This window comes from Phaenicophaeus curvirostris, chromosome 26 (genome assembly GCF_032191515.1).
Source record: "Phaenicophaeus curvirostris isolate KB17595 chromosome 26, BPBGC_Pcur_1.0, whole genome shotgun sequence".
NCBI lineage: Eukaryota > Metazoa > Chordata > Aves > Cuculiformes > Cuculidae > Phaenicophaeus > Phaenicophaeus curvirostris.
In genome coordinates, this window is record NC_091417.1 from 2,202,309 (window position 1) to 2,214,642 (window position 12,334).

The window sequence follows — 12,334 nt, forward strand, 5'->3', positions numbered from 1 at the left end:
TTGGTGGAAGGATGAGGGGGGCATGGGGGGGGTCACAGCAGTGGAAAAGAGGGCACAGCGATGGGATGGGGGGCACAATGATGGGAAAAAAAGGCATAGTGGAGGGATGGGGGGGTCACAGCAGTGGGGTGGGGGGTCACGGCAGTGGAAAAGAGGGCACAGCGATGGAATGGGGGGGCACATGGTGGGAAAAGGGGCACAGAGGTGGGATGGGGGAATAATGATGGAAAGGGGGGTTGGTGGAGGGATGGGGGGGCATGATACTGGAAAAGGGGGCACAGCAGTGGTATGGGGGTGGTCACAGCAGTGGAAAAGAGGGGACAGCGCTGGGATGGGGGCACAATGATGGGGAAAAAAAGGCATGGTGGAGGGATGGGGGGGTCACAGCAGTGGGATGGGGGGGTCACGGCAGTGGAAAAGAGGGCACAGCGATGGAATAGGGGGGCACAGAGGTGGGATGGGGAAACAATGATGGAAAAGGGGGCATGGGGGAGGCACAGCAATAGGAAAAGGGGTCACAGCCGTGGGAAAAAAGGCATGGTGGAGGGATGGGGGGGGTCACAGCAATGGGAAAGGGGACACAGTGTTGGGATGCTGGCACAGTGATGGCAAAGTGGGCACGGTGGTGGGACGGGGGGGCACGCCGGTGGGAAAGGGGGGGGCACAGCACTTTCACAATCCCGGGCTGGCTGTTTATTTAAGCGCTGGCTCGGAGCCCGGCGGGGGCTGTTTATTTGCCGAGAGTGTTGGCTCCTGGCCCCGCGGAGGCGGAAAAGGATCCAGAGGAACAAGGCTGGGCTGCCCGGCGAGGCGCTGGGGAGGGGCTGGGATGGGCACAGCCCTGTTCCCCCCCCCTCACCAGCACCCAACTGGCTGCACCCACTGGAGATGGGACCCCCCCCGACTTTTCCCAGTAACACCCACAGCCCCCCTGCTGCCCCCCACCCATGGGCACCCACCGGAGCATCCTCGCTCAGAGACCTCGTGTGGCACCGCAGGGACCCCAACCCTTGGGGAGGGGGGTGCTGGTGCTCCCCCCGCACCCCCAAGCTGGGCTGTGGCCCCCGAGCTGTGCCGGCCAGGAGGAACCGGGGGGAGAGAGGCGCAGGAAGAACTGTTTATGTTTGCCGGTGCCAAGTGCTCGCCGGGCACCTCGCCAGCGGCGCTGGGGCCCAATTACTCAACCTACCCCCCACCCCAACCCCGACTCCACCTCAAACCACCAGCCTGGGACCCAGCGAGGCCAGTGCCGCTGGCCACTGTGCACCCCAAAAACCAGCTGATGGCCCCACAGCCGCTTCACGGCGCCCCACGGACCTGCAGTGGCCAGCAAGGTCCTTCCACACGTTCCACGGACCAGCAGTGACCATCAAAGTCCTTCCCAATGTGCCATGGGACCAGTAGTGGCCAGCAAGGCCCTTCCCAATGCCCCAGAGACCTGCAGTGGCCAGCAAGGCCCTTCCCAACGTCCCATGGACCAGCAAGGTTCTTCCCAACACCCCATGGACCAGCAGTGACCAACAAAGTCCTTCTGAACATCCCATGGACCAGCAAGGTCCTTCCCAATGCGCCACAGGACCAGCAGTGGCCAGCAAGGTCCTTTCCAATGCCCCAGGGCCCAGCAAGGCCCTCCCCAACGCCCCAGGGACCAGCAAGGCCCTTCCCAACGCCCCAGGGCCCAGCAGTGGCCATGAAACCCGGCCAACCTTGCTCCCTCGGGGAGAAGGTTCTGCAGCCCAGAGGAGCCTCCCGAGTGCTTGTGTGGGCACAGACCGTGGCACACGGCTGCTCCCCAAATCCAGGGGTCCTGGCCATCCCAAATCCTCAGCATCCCGGCCAGGTCCTGCTCCAGAGCCCCTCGGGCCAGCAGAGCGGAGCCAGGCGCCCACACTCGCCTTCCCCAGCGCCTTTTCCTCCAGTCCAGGGCCTGGAGCTTCCTGGAATCCAGTGTCTCGTTCCAGCCTCGCGGAAAACACAACCGTGGGGCCCAGGCCAAATCCCAGCCACGAGGAACCTCCCGCCCAGGCTCGGGGTGGCCTCCAGGAGCAGACGGACACACGGACACACAGCCCAGAGCCAGTGCTGGTGGCAGAGGAGCTGGGGCGGCCGTGGCTGCCGAAGCCACTTGTGACACCGAAGTGGGGCACAAAACCCACCCCAGGCACCCCGAGAAGACGGGCAGTGCCGGCACAGCCCCCCCAAGAGACACACACCGCCCCCCCTTCCAAAAATGCAGCCCCTGGGGTGACCCCAGGCTGGATTCAGCACCCGCATCCTGGATTGGGTTGCATCCTGATCCCCTGCACCGAGAACCACAGCGCAGCGGCGACTGCACCGCGACGGCAGCACCGCGACACCCACCGCCCAGCTCCCAGCGCTGGGTGGCCAGGCAGCACCCCCTCTTCTGCACCCTGGACCCCCCCAGTGCAGGTACCACCCCCTCTTCTGCACCCAGGACCCCCTCAGTAGACGCAGCACCCTCTCATCTGCACCCAGGACCCCCCAGTACAAGCAGCACCCTCTCATCTGCACCCAGGACCCCCCAGTACAAGCAGCACCCTCTCATCTGCACCCAGGACCCCCCCAGTACAAGCAGCACCCCCTCTTCTGCACCCAGGACACCCCTAGTGCAGGCAGCACCCCCTCTTCTCCACCCAGGACCCTCCCAGTGCAGGCAGCACCCCCTCTTCTGCACCCAGGACCCCCCCAGTGCAGGCAGCACCTCTTCTTCTGCACCCAGGACCCCCCCAGTGCAGACAGCACCCTGTCTTCTGAACCCAGGACACCCCCCAGTGCAGGCAGCACCCCCTCTTCTGCACCCAGGACCCCCCCAGTGCAGACAGCACCCTCTCTTCTGAACCCAGGACACCCCCCAGTGCAGGCAGCACCCTCTCTTCTGCACCCAGGACCCCCGTAGTGCAGGCAGCACCCCCTCTTCTCCATCCAGGACCCCCCTAGTGCAGGCAGCACCCCCTCTTCTCCACCCAGGACCCCCCTAGTGCAGGCAGCACCCCCTCTTCTCCACCCAGGACCCCCCTAGTGCAGGCAGCACCCCCTCTTCTGCACCCAGGACTCCCCCAGAGCAGGCAACACCCCATCTTCTGCACCCAGGACTCCCCCAGTGCAGGCAGCACCCTCTCTTATGCACCCAGGACCCTCCTAGTGCAGGCAGCACCCCCTCCTCTCCACCCAGGACCCCCCCCAGTGCAGGCAACACCCCCAGTTCTGCACCCCAGACTCCCCCCCTGGTTCCACACCCCCTGCTCCGGTGCCCACATCACCCCACCAACCCCAGCGGCGCTTCCTGCCAGGGCACAGCGCGATGGCAGTGCCAGCGCCCGGATGTGACACGACACCGAGCGGGGACACCGCCCTGTGTCCCCCCCTCTCCAGCGCTGCTTGTCCCCACGGTGCCAGGGCTGCTCTGGGGTGCCTGGCAGTGACCGAGCCCTTCCTGTCATGCCTGCGGGCACAGCGCTCCCGGCCACAGCTTCCCCTTGCCACTCTCGGTTCTCAAGCAGCCAGGATTTGGTTCAGTCACGACACCGCTGTCACAGCCCCCTGCCACCCTGGAGCCCGTCACCCTGCTCCCCTGCCACCCTGGAGCCCGTCACCATGCCCTCCTGCCATGCCAAACCTTGTCACCCCGTTCCCATGCCACCTCAAACCTCATCAATGCACCCTCCTGCCACCCCAAACCCCATTACTGTGCCCCCATGCCACCTCAAACCCTGTCACCGTGCCTCTGTACCACCCCAAACCCCATCACCGTGTCCCCGTGCCACCCCAAACCCCATCACTATGCCCTCCTGCCACCTCAAACCCTGTCACGGTGCCCCTGTGCCACCCCAAACCCTGTCACGGTGCCCCTGTGCCACCTCAAACCCTGTCACCGTGCCCCCGTGCCACATCAAACCCCATCACCCTGTCCCTGTGCCACCCCAAACCCCGTCACCCTGTCCCTGTGCCACCCCAAACCCCGTCACCGTGCCACCGTGCCACCCCAAACCCTGCCACCGTGCCCTCCTGCCACCCCAGACCTTGTCACTGCACCCTCCTGCCACCTCAAACCCTGTCACAGTGCCCCTGTGCCACCTCAAACCCTGTCATGGTGCCTCCATGCCACACCAAAACCCATCACCATGCTCTCCTGCCATGCCAAACCCTGTCACCCTGTCCCCGTGCCACCCCAAACCCTGTCACCATGCCCTCCTGCCACCTCAAACCGTGTCACCGTGCCCCTGTGCCACCCCAAACCCTGTCACCATGCCCCTGTGTCACCCCAAACCCCATCACCATGCCCTCCTGCCACCTCAAACCCTGTCACCGTGCCCCTGTGCCACCCCAAACCCTGCCACCGTGCCCCTGTGCCACCCCAAACCCTGCCACCGTGCCCCTGTGCCACCCCAAACGCTGTCACCGTGCCCCTGTGCCACCCCAAACCCCGTCACCATGCCCTCCTGCCACCCCAAACCCTGTCACCATGCCCTCCTGCCACCTCAAACCCTGTCACCGTGCCCCTGTGCCACCCCAAACCCTGCCACCGTGCCCCTGTGCCACCTCAAACCCTGTCACCGTGCCCCTGTGCCACCCCAAACCCTGCCACCGTGCCCCTGTGCCACCCCAAACCCTGCCACCGTGCCCCTGTGCCACCCCAAACGCTGTCACCGTGCCCCTGTGCCACCCCAAACCCTGTCACCATGCCCCTGTGCCACCCCAAACCCTGTCACCATGCCCTCCTGCCACCTCAAACCCTGTCACCGTGCCCTCCTGCCACCTCAAACCCTGTCACCGTGCCCCTGTGCCACCTCAAACCCTGTCACCCTGTCCCCGTGCCACCCCAAACCCTGTCACCATGCCCTCCTGCCACCTCAAACCGTGTCACCGTGCCCTGCCACCCCAAACCCTGTCACCATGCCCCTGTGCCACCCCAAACCCCATTACCATGCCCTCCTGCCACCTCAAACCCTGTCACCGTGCCCCTGTGCCACCCCAAACCCTGTCACCATGCCCTCCTGCCACCTCAAACCGTGTCACCGTGCCCTGCCACCCCAAACCCTGTCACCATGCCCCTGTGCCACCCCAAACCCCATCACCATGCCCTCCTACCACCTCAAACCCTGTCACCGTGCCCTCCTGCCACCTCAAACCCTGTCACCGTGCCCCTGTGCCACCCCAAACCCTGTCACCGTGCCCCTGTGCCACCCCAAACCCTGTCACCGTGCCCTCCTGCCACCTCAAACCCTGTCACCGTGCCCTGCCACCCCAAACCCTGTCACCATGCCTTCCTGCCACCCCAAACCCTGTCACCCGTGCCCCCTGCCCTAGTGCCACTGCCCCCCCCCGCAGCGAAGGCTGCCGCCCGTGTCCCCCATCCTCACCGAACGGGTCACGGGGCCACGCGGGTGCCAGGCGGGTGCCAGGCGGGTGCCAGGCCGCGCTGCGGCACGTGCGCCGAGGGAGGGGGCGCAGGGTGGCCCCGCTCTCCTGGCAGCCCCGCGGGCAGGGCAGGAAGCGCCCGCCGAGCTGCTGCGCGGTCGCAGCCTGCGGTTTCCTCGCTGCTGCCGGCACCCAGCCCGGGGCAGCCTGGCACGCGAGGCCGAGGGCCCCGGCACCCCCCGGCACACTTTGGGGGGGGCGAGGTGCCCCCCTGGTAGGGCCACCGAGAGAGACCCCCTCCCCGTACCCCCCGAAGCGTCTCGCCCGTGAGTCACCGTCACGTTTCTCACGTCCCTGGGCAGGCGTGAATCATGCCCCGGCCGAGGCCGCGGCACAGGAGCCGCTGGCACAGCCCCCAGGCGAGGGGATCTGGCGGGGCACAGCAGGACCCCCACGCCAAGGGCTGCTGGGGCACCCAGGTCCCTCCCACCCACGGGTCTCCGGTGCCCCCCCTGCCCTGGCCCAGTCGGGGCCACCAGCAACACATCCCTGGCACCCCATGGGCCACCAGCAACACACCCTGGGCCACCAGCAACCCATTCCCTGGCACCCCATGGGCCACCAGCAACACACCCTGGGCCACCAGCAACCCATTCCCTGGCACCCCATGGGCCACCAGCAACACACCCTGGGCTACCAGCAACCCACTCCCTGGCACCCCATGGGCCACCAGCAACACACCCTGGGCTACCAAGCAACACACACCCTGGCACCGCATAGGCCACTAGCAACACACCCTTGGCCACCAAGCAACCTATGCCCTAGCATCCCATGGGCCACCAGCAACACACCCTGGGCTACCAGCAACCCATACCCTGGCACCCCATGGGCCACCAGCAACACACCCTAGGCTACCAGCAACCCATGGGCCACGAGCAACACACCCTGGGCTACCAAGCAACACACACCCTGGCACCGCATAGGCCACTAGCAACACACCCTTGGCCACCAAGCAACCTATGCCCTAGCATCCCATGGGCCACCAGCAACACACCATGGGCTACCAGCAACGCACACCCTGGCACCCCATGGGCCACCAGCAACATACCTTGGGCTACCAGCAATCCATACCCTGGCACCCCATGGGCCACCAGCAACACACCATGGGCTACCAGCAACCCATTCCCTGGAACCCCATTGGCCACCAAACACACCCTGGGCTACCAGCAACCCATTCCCTGGCACTCCATGGGCCACCAGCAACACACCCTGGGCTACCAGCAACCCATGGGCCACTAGCAACACACTCGTGGCTACCAAGCAACACACACCCTGGCACCACATGGGCCACCAGCAACACAGCTTTGGCCACCAAGCAACTCATGCCCTGGCAGCCCCTGGGCCACCAGCACGGCCACGGTGACACCGCGCAGGCCGGCGGGGCTGGTGCCCGTGCCACCCCCCGCTCTCCGTGGGGACACAGGGCACCCCAGGAGCAGCCGCCGGCCGCGTGGCACAGACCCTCGGCCTGGCACCCCCACATCCCGCTGCCGGGTGGGAGCCCCACGTTGAAATTCCACCTGTCGCGGCCGCACCGGGTCCGGTTACGCCGGGAACGCGCCCGCTCCGGTTACAGCTCCCGCGCCCGCTGCGCCAGCCTCCTGCGGGAACAGCTGCCCCCGGCGCGGCCGTGCCACGCGGCTGCCACCCGCCCCGCTCCGGCACAACCAGCCCCTGGGGGACACACAGCCCGCCTGCTCCCAGCGGGGGACACCCCCGTGCCCCCCACTGCCCCCACCCCGCAGCGCAGCCCTGACCCTTGGGATGAGCCATGGGAATCACAGCCCTGCCTGATGCCAAGGGGGTCACGGTGCCACCAGCCCAGGTCCCCACAGGCTGCTGGGAAGCAGTGGGATCACAGCACAGCACCCTGGGACCCCCCCACTCATACCCTGGGACCCCCAAACCCACACCCTGGGACCCCCAAACCACACCCTGGGACCCCCAAACCACAGCGCAGCCCTAAGCCTTGGAACGAGCCATAGGAATTACAGCCGTACCCACTACCAGAGTGGGGGGTCACGGCGTCACCACCCCAGCTCTCCCCCAGGACCCACATCCACACCTCGGGATCCCCTAAAAACACATCCTGTGACCCCCAAACCACAGTGCAGCCTTAATCCTTGGAACGAGTCATGGGAATCACGGCCCTGCCTGACGCCAGGGTAGGGGGGGGTCACGGTGCCCCCATCCCAGTTCTCCACAAGCTGCTGGGAAGCAGTGGGATCACAGCACAGCACCCTGAGACCCCCCTTATCCATACCCTGGGACCCCCAAACCCACACCCTGGGACCCCCAAACCACAGCGCAGCCCTAAGCCTTGGAACGAGCCATGGGAATTACAGCCGTACCCACTACCAGAGGTGGGGGGTCACGGTGCCACCACCCCAGTTCTCCCCCAGGACTCCCACCCACACCTCGGGATCCCCTAAAAACACACCCTAGAACCCCCAAACCACAGTGCAGCCCTAATCCTTGGAATGAGCCATGGGAATCACAGCCCTGCCTGATGCCAGGGTAGGGGGGGGTCACGGTGCCCCCATCCCAGTTCCCCACAGGCTCTTGGGAAGCAGTGGGATCACAGCACAGCACCCTGAGACCCCCCTATCCATACCCTGGGACCCCAAACCACAGCACAGCCCTAAGCCTTGGAATGAGCCACAGGAATTACAGCCGTACCCACTACCAGAGTGGGGGGTCACGGTGCCACCACCCCAGTTCTTCCCCAGGACCTCCATCCACACCTTGGGATCCCCTAAAAACACACCCTGGGACCCCCAAACCCACACCCTGGGACCCCAAACCCACAGTGCAGCCCTAATCCTTCAGATGAGCCACGGGAATCACAGCCGGACCTGCTCGCCAAGGCGGGGGTGACGGTGCCACCAGCCCGCATCTCCGGGCACGCAAGCGGCACGATGGCATCACCGCAGGCGGCCCTGGTTGTTTTTAGCCCTGGACGCAGCGCGCAGCCGGCGCCCTGGGAATGTCGTGCCGGGAACAGCGAGGCCCAGACAGCTCTTTCTGGCTCGGCGACAGCCGGCAGACAAGTGCAGCTGGCTGCGCCCGCTCGGGACACGGCACGCAGCGGGCACGCGACGACGCCGGACGCACCGGGAGCGGGTGGCACCGTGCCCCGCGGAGCCTCCTGGCCGGTGGGATCGGGGCAGGCAGCGGCGAGACTTGGCGTACCTGGTTGAGGAGGGGAGGGGGGGGTAAAAAACCATGCCAGGCTGCGGGCACCGCGACTCGCCGTGCCAGCGGGCACGCAGCCGCGCGGCACAGCCTGGCAGCCGGGACGGGCGCACGCGGCCCCTCGTTGGGCCCTGCCACGAGCCAACCCCCCCCCCACAAGCTAAGCCGCCTCCAGCCGCAGGGAGATTAACCCATTTTCCGTAATCAGCACATGTGTCACCGCAGATATGATCGCAGCCCCCCCTCCCGACACGCCTGCCGGCACCGCAGCCCCGCAGCGGGCACTGCCACGGGGGTCCTGCGGCACAGGAGGGGCCAGGGGGCCCTGGGCACACGCTGCCACGGCCACGCAGCTGCACCAGCCAGGAAACCTCAAAGCACACCCCAAAACCAGCCAGGGCACCCCAAAACCCAGCCAGCCTGCAGCCCTGACCCCAGAGCTGGCAGTGCCACGGGGGTCTTGCGGCACAGGGGGGCCAGGGGGCCCGGGGCACACGCTGCCACGGCCACGCAGCTGCACCAGCCAGGAGCCGAGGAGCCACGCAGCCAGGAGCCCCCAAAGCACACCCCAAAACCAGTCAGGGCACCCCAAAACCCACCCAGCCTGCAGCCCTGACCCCAGAGCTGGCACTGCCACGGGGGTCCTGCGGCACAGGGGCACCAGGGGTCCCTTGGCACATGCTGCCACAGCCATGCAGCTCCAGCAGCCAGGAAACCTCAAAGCACACCCCAAAACCAGCTAGGAGACCCCAAAATGCAGCCAGCCTGCAGATCCATCCCCAGAGCTGGCACTGCCATGGGGGTCCTACAGGACATGGGCACCAGGGGTCCCTTGGCACACGCTGCCACAACCACACAGCTCCAGCAGCCAGGAAGCCCTAAAGCACACCCCAAAATCAGCTAGGAGACCCCAAAATCCAGCCAGCCTGCAGCCCTGTCCCCAGAGCTGGCACTGCCACGGGGGTCCTGTGACACAGGCATGCCAGGGGTTTCTTGGCACACGCTGCCACAGCCATGCAGCTCCACCGGCCAGGAAGCCCTAAAGCACACCCCAAAACCAGCCAGGGGACCCCAAAACGCAGCCAGCCTCCAGGCTGGCATCGTTGCTGCCATCCCTGGTGCGGGTGGCCCCCAAAGCACCCGTTCTGCCCGCGTCCGGCGCAGCCGAGGGTGGCACGGTGACACACCAGAGCCTCCTGGTTATAAATAGAGCCCGAGCCGAGGAGCTGGTGAATCCCAGCGCCGCAGGGCAGACGGTGGCACGGGCCCTTCCCCAGGCTCGGCGGCCGCGGTGTCGCTCCTGGCACGGCGACCGGGCACCGGGGACACAGCCAGGCACGCAGGGACAGCTGGGCATCCCGGCTAGGAGGTGGCACCGGCGGGCACCGCGGGATGGGGTATCTCCTCTGCGCCATCCCCAGTGCCATCCGCCGTGCCACCTCGCCAGCCCCAGGGGCTGGGGACCCCCTGGCATCGCGGCGAGCCCTGGCACAAGCGCCAGGAGGGCCGCGCGTGCCCCCGCGCCGCAGCAAGGTCACCCCCAAGGGCAGGGAGCGGGGCCCACGGGTGACATATGGCCCGGGAGCGGCGGCCGTGGGGCGGCTAAGCCACCCTGCCGTCACCCGCTAATCCCGGCACCGAGCCCGCAGCCGGAGAGGGCGGCGGGTGCCAGGCTGGCACCCCGCGATGGGATGTGGTGGGGATTGGCACCGCGGCATCTCAGGCACCGGCGAGGGCCAGCCGGGCACCCCAGAATATGGGGGGGGGCGATGGGGAACTGGCGGGGGCACCGGGAGCATCCATGTGCCCCCCAGCCCCGGAGATACCAGCCGGTGCCAGCGCGGCGCGGTGAAGGGGGGGGCACTGAGAAGCCCCCCCCAGCACCCCGAGCTCCCGGCTGGTGCCACCCCAGCACCCTGGAGCGGGATGGGAGTCGGGGGGGCAGCGTGGGCACCGCAGGGACCACCCCCCGTGCGCCCCCCCCCCCCCCCGCCCCGAGCTGCCCTGGGGGGTCCAAGGCCAGAAGCACAGAGCTGGAGGACACCCCGCTTTGGGGAGGGGGTCTACCACGCCACCACCCCCCTTGCCTTGCACGCTGCTGCCTGTCCTGGGGGCTCCCCCCACCCCCCATGGGGCAGATGCAACCCCCCCACACATTACCAGTGATTTCTGCAGGGTTGGGGGGGCTCTGCCTTGCACCCCCCCATTCTCCAGTGGGGCTCCCCACGACCTCAGTGGGGCAGATACACACACCCCCCTCATTACCAGGGATCTCTGCAAGATTGGGGGACCCCCCCATCCTCCCAGGGGCTGCTGTTTGTGCCCGGGGGGGAGCCCCTAATGGGGCAGACACCCCCTCCCCACCTATTAGGGTTCACTGAAGGCTTGGGGGGGGGCTCTGCCTTGCACCCCCCTACCCAGGGGGGAGCCCCAGTGGGGCAGACACCCCCTCCCCACCTATTGGGGCTCACAGAAGGCTTGGGGGGGGATCTAATTGGGAAGAGGGGGGCCCTAACTGGGAAAGGGGGGGGGGGGCGCTCCCTTTATCCTCCATGGGGCACCCATGGGAGCCCCTAAGCGCCCCGCCCCCCCCAGCTTTACCGGTGCGGGGGACCGCACTGGTTCTCTGTTTATAGGAAGGGGGGGGGACACACACACAGAGAAGCAGCAACCCCCCCCCCCTTCTAAGGCCGCGCCAGCGCCCTGTCAGCCGGGAGAGCGATGGCTTCCTCCGCCCCGAGCCAGGAAACGGCGCAGACGCCGCTCCCCCCGCCCCCCCCACCCCCGGGACCCCCCCGTGCCCCCCCATCTCCTTCCACAATCCCTTCCCCCCCCAGTGGGGAAGCGACTCCCCCCCCATTGCTGACAGACAGGGTCAGCCCGGGGGGGGGTCCCCGACCCCCTTACCGGACCCCAGCCCAGGCTGGGGTCCGGTAAGGGGGTCGGGGACCCCCCTGGGGTTGCTGGGGGAGGGGGGCAGCGCTTCCCAGCTCACCCCCCCCCCCCCTCCGAGACAGACCGAGGGGGATCCCCAGGATTCCCCCGGTACCGGCGGGGGATCCCCCCCCCCCCGCCGTTGGATCCCCCGAGACGGCGGCTCCAGCGCTAGAAGCCAACAAGCCAGACCCCCCCGGGATAATGGGGGGGGGGGGGGGGTGTCCGGTAACGGGGATGGGGGGTGGGGTGGGGGGATCTACCGGACCTAAGAGGTCGCTAAGCACCCGCTCCTCACCTGACCCACGGAGACTTCGTAAAACCGAGCTCCTTAAAAGCGGAAAGCTCCCGGCGGCGGCTGCATGGCGGGGGGAACGGGGAGAGCCGGCCTAACGGGGGATGAACCGGGAGGCGGCGGCGAGCGGCTACCAGAGGAGGCGAAAAGAGAGTGGAGGTGGATAGGGGGAAGGCGGGGGGGGGGGGGGGGGGCGGAGGCTGGAGGCTTAACGAGCGGCGGCCGCGGCCATTGCGAGTCATGTGCTCGCGGGGAAACTTTACCCGGGGCTGGGCCGGGCGGCGGCGGCGGCGGCGGCGGGCGGGGCGGCCACGCCCCCTTTCTGCGTAGGCCACGCCCCTTCCACGCAAGCCACGCCCACTCCGCGAACCACGCCCTCTTCGATTGGTTCCCGCCCCATAAGCCACGCCCCCTTGCCATTGCACGTATCATTAGCCACGCCCCCTCACACAGACCACGCCCCCTTCCTCT

At 67.5% G+C, this 12,334-nt stretch overlaps 1 protein-coding gene across 1 annotated transcript in view; it reads right to left on the reverse strand.

The window, feature by feature from the left end:
- The window catches only part of RARA (retinoic acid receptor alpha), a 31,460-nt gene extending 19,471 nt beyond the window's left edge, over nucleotides 1-11,989 (reverse strand). The window contains exon 1 of the mRNA XM_069877348.1: nucleotides 11,867-11,989. The gene's annotated coding sequence lies outside the window, so the exon portion shown is untranslated. The remainder of the gene's footprint in view (nucleotides 1-11,866) is intronic.
- Between the last annotated feature and the right edge of the window lie 345 nt (nucleotides 11,990-12,334).